The sequence below is a fragment of the Chrysochloris asiatica genome, unplaced genomic scaffold (genome assembly GCF_000296735.1).
Source record: "Chrysochloris asiatica unplaced genomic scaffold, ChrAsi1.0 scaffold02115, whole genome shotgun sequence".
Taxonomy (NCBI): domain Eukaryota; kingdom Metazoa; phylum Chordata; class Mammalia; order Afrosoricida; family Chrysochloridae; genus Chrysochloris; species Chrysochloris asiatica.
The window spans coordinates 2951-7445 of NW_006410633.1; the positions used below are offsets into that span (position 1 = coordinate 2951).

Consider the following 4495-nt stretch of genomic DNA (forward strand, 5'->3'; position numbering starts at 1 on the left):
CAGAAATAAGCCAGGGTGTTTCTGCCAAGTAACTTAGACATAGCTATCTTATCAATGGAGAAAATATTGAAGTTGTCAAGGATTTCATTCTTCTTGGATCAATTATCAACACTCAATGTAACAACAGTCAAGAAATCAAATAACCTATTGCATTATGCAAATTTGTTGCACAAGAACTTTTTAAAGTGTTGAAGAGCAAAGATGTCAGCTTGAGGACTAAGATGCACCTTACCCAAGCCATGGTACTTTTAATAACCTTATATGCATGTGAAAGCTGGATAGTGGATAAGGAAGACGATAGAAAAATTGATGCTTTTGAGTTATGGTGTTGGAGGAGAATATTGAAAGAACCAATAGATGTGTTTTGGAAGAAGTGCAGCCAGAGTGCTCCTTAGAGGTCAAGATGGCCAAACTTCATCTCTCATACTTCGGACATATTGCCAGGAGAGAGCAGTCACTGGAGAAGGATACCATGTTTGGTAATGTGGAGTGTCAGAGAAAAAGAGGAACACCCCAGTGAGATTGATTAAACAAGTGGCAGCATCGATGGACTCAAGCATGGCAACAGTGGTGAGGTTGGCCCAGTTTTATTCTGCTGTGCATAAGGTCACCATAGGTCCGTACCAACTTGATGGCACCAAACAATAACAACAATATAAAGCCAACACAATACAGAGAAAAATGAAATCAAGGATCAATTGAAAATAGGGCTTTAGTTATGTGTTTCATTATTTTAATAACCTTTGTGAAAAACTTTTCTAAAAACAGCCATTTTGTACCCCAAAACATCAAAATGATTTTTACTCCTGATTTGTACTAATGAAGGAAGGCTGTAGGAAGGTGTGAATTACCAGAACAAAGGCACAAATTAGCTTCTTTTCTGTGGCTGCTGGCATATCAGCAGGGATGATCTCTCCTCCAAATGCTAAACAAAATAATGCCAGGAGGACAGAGACAAAAGGACTGGACATCAGAGCAGAGGAGAGTGCACTCCAATCATCAATGCTATGGGTCATAGACCTTTTTGTTTTGTTTTGTTTTGTTTTAATTAGAAAAAAAAAAATATTACTGTAATCAAGCACATTTTACTTTTATCTTCCTTTCTCCAGTTTTTCCTTGAATATTAGCTACTAAAGTGAAAATTTCTAAAGTCACACAACTTCTCAAATGATACATGCAGACATCAAGAGAAATACTTGGTCACTTAAGTTCTTTTAGCCATTAAGTTGTTGATACTGGATTGAAAACAATGTGATTTATGGTAAATCTCTATAATTTAGCATATCTATATGTCACAGAAATATCCATAAATATAATTTCATTTAATTATTTTTTAGTTCACCAAGAATAAATTCTCCCACTTTGTCACTGCTATCCTCAAATATTTTTTTCTCTTCTAATTGGGGGGATGGGGTGAGGTGGAGGGAGGAGAGAGAAGGAAAAGCTAAACTTTTAAATTCTACAAATTCAATGGTTATCGTATTATTTGCCTCAGGGGTAGGGGTGGTGTTAATTTAAAGAAACAAACAACCTACATCTAAAATTACAACATATACAGAAACCAATTTGAAAAAATGAAGGAGAAGAGGGAGAAGGCGGAAGGAGAAGGAAGCAGCACCTACACATTCATAAAGCCCAGGATGGAACGAGAACAAATCACTCTGGTTCCGGAAGCGAAGTCTGAAGAGGAAATAGGCAGAAAGGAAGACAAAACTGTAGGGAACAAATAGTCAATGAAATTCTTTTTGTGATTCAATTATTTAGTTATAAATATAGATTATAAGTTTTTCTCTAGACATGGAACAAAAGCCAAACAACTCACTAGCAGAAATATCTTAAATTGATCCTTTCACATTTGTTTAAAAAAGATAAAAATCACATATTTTTCCCTTCCTTCAGTTCAAGTTCTGAACTTGAATAGTACATGTAACAATAGCTGGTCCTAACTTCTATAAAAAGTTCAACCATATCTAGCCCCTTTGCTGATATAAGGAGATAATATAATTTCTATCACACCTGCCTTACATTTAGATGAAAAAAAAACTTCCCATAAAACTCAAAAGGAGCAAGTCAAGGAAAAAGAAAATTAAGAAGAGAAAATATCGCTGGCCGATGAAACATACTCTGAACACTCAAATGCGCCATTCAAGTATTGAAAATGTCCCAAAGGGTACAGTGAATTGGATCTATTTCAACAAAGTCAGCAATATAAAATAAAATGCAAATCTCAAGCATGATGAATGGGCCTGATGGGCCATGTGCCTAAAGATGTAAGGTTAATGATTCAATCCATGCTTCCTTTTAGATCCTAAAGAAGGGGTTCATTTCAAAGTCATAATTCTTTTTAGCAATTTCTTCTTGGTTGTCTTCAGGGAGTAGTTTGCTTTTTTTCTCCCATGTTTCATGCAGACTGTTTCTTTCAACCCCCACAAAAGAGTAAGTATTTTCATATATTAAAAGACTAGTTATAGAAAATGGATAAAAGAATACGAGGCCATGGCAATGACATTAGCGGTTACTCTTCATTGTGTCTTTAGCTGCCATGATCAATGGTGTCAAGCTAGAAAATGGCTTGGCCAGTTTCAGGAAAGGATGGTTTAAAAATTCTTTGGCTGAACCCTTTTTCTCCACATGCATCTTCAAAGATCGATTTAAGAAGTTCTGAAATATTGGGGAAAGTTTCTCTGGATTCTAAAGTTCTGGGTTCCATTAGTTGCTATCAGGTGCAAGGCCCCCAAGGGATTTTCACTGAGGTATGCAGATTTTCCTTTTACCATCTCAATAGCCATAATACCCAGAGGCCAAATGTCCACCTTAGGGCCATAAGCTTTCCATGTAGCCACCTCTGGTGTCATCCAGTAAAGTGTTCCAAACGTGGTACTTCATTTGCTTAGCTCAGGAGTGATCTGAGCACAGAAACGAAAGTCAGTAAATTTAACCGATCCTTCCAATACCAAAACCACGTTGTTACTTTTGATGTCTCTGTGGATCACTTGATTAGCATGTTAAGTCCTCAGGTGCCTGTAAATACTCTCTACATGCAGCAGTAATCTGTGTTTCACCCATGCAGATTGCTGTTATAACATCAGTAAGGGACCCACCAGCCAGGTACTCAATTACCACAAACAATTAGTATGTTGGGATTCTAAATTCTTTCATTACCAGAACTTCTTTAATGATCAACTTCTTATTGGGCTGTTTCTGTAAATATTGTTGTTGTTGTTGTTGTTAAGTGCCGTCGAGTCGGTTCCGACCTATAGCGTCCCTGTACAGGGTTTCCGAGGGTGTAAATCCTTACGGGAGTAGAAAGCCTCATCTTTCTCCCATGGAGCGGCTGGTAGTTTCGAACTGCTGACCTTAAGGTTCGCAGCCCGATTCGTAACCACTACACTACTGTTAGCAATTTCCTGTTCCAGTGCCACATCAGTAGCAGCAAAAACTATACCAGAAGCCCCTTGTTCAATTTTTTTCATATCGTGTATATTTTTCCTTGGGGTCACCAATGCTGACAATAGTCCTTAATTTCTCTGTTATCTCTTCATCTGACATCTTGGTCTTCTTTTTCTGTTTGTCCGAAGACTTGGCACCACTCTCAACACTGGAATCGCCAGCAGGTGAAGGAATAGGATCGATGACAGAGCGTGTGTAAATTGATTTCAGGTAATCTGGCTGTGGGACAATAATAGGAGCAGCAGCCTCTTCATCATCATTGTCTTCCTCTGCTACTTCTGCGGATGTGTCTGAACCCTTTGTATTCAGTACTCATGCTTCGGTGGGGAAACCATCTTTCTCTGGAGGAGTAAAGCACAGGTATTTCTGCTTCACTGTGTTGGAGTCATAGAACTTTAAAATGTCTAGCACAGCCTAAGGATTCTTCTTTTGCTCTAGTTTAGTGAAATTGGAGATTTGTAGTAATTGAGCCCACTGTTCTGGTATGCCAGTGAATTCTACAGTAACAGCATCAAAGCCAACATTGATGGTGTGCTCAAAAAGATGGAGGAGAAATTTCTGGCCTTTCCTTTCCTTTCTTCTTACTTCCTTTTTCTATGCCTGAGAAGATTGACATGGTTTTATGTATGGGCTTTTATTCCTTTGGAACACATGGCAAAGGTTTCAAACTGTGATTGGTTGACAAAGGGTCTTTGCCTCCAGTGCTAAAAATGGTACTGCTCATCCGCACAGCAGGTACCAGAGACTTGTCTTCCAGTTCTCCATTATCAGACATGATTCAGAATTAGAAAATGGCCTCTGCCTCCATCTCTGGTGTCACTGCTTCTCTGGTTAGGGTCCCATGTTCTACTCATGCTCTTCTCTCTTGATGGTTCTAGGGTCCTCTGTTCCTGGAATGCAAGATGAACTACTCCCTCCTTTTGTTATACACCTTCTACCTATAAAGAAGCATGTATTCATGCACTTCCTGACTGAAGATCAAACAAGAACCATGAAATGATTAAAGAGTCCTATTCTTAAGGTGAAACTCTCAGCTCCGAGAAAA

The 4495-nt window shown here is 38.5% G+C and overlaps 1 pseudogene; it reads right to left on the bottom strand.

The window, feature by feature from the left end:
* Positions 1-2508: 2508 nt before the first annotated feature.
* LOC102839091 lies at positions 2509-4225 on the bottom strand (annotated as a pseudogene).
* Between the last annotated feature and the right edge of the window lie 270 nt (positions 4226-4495).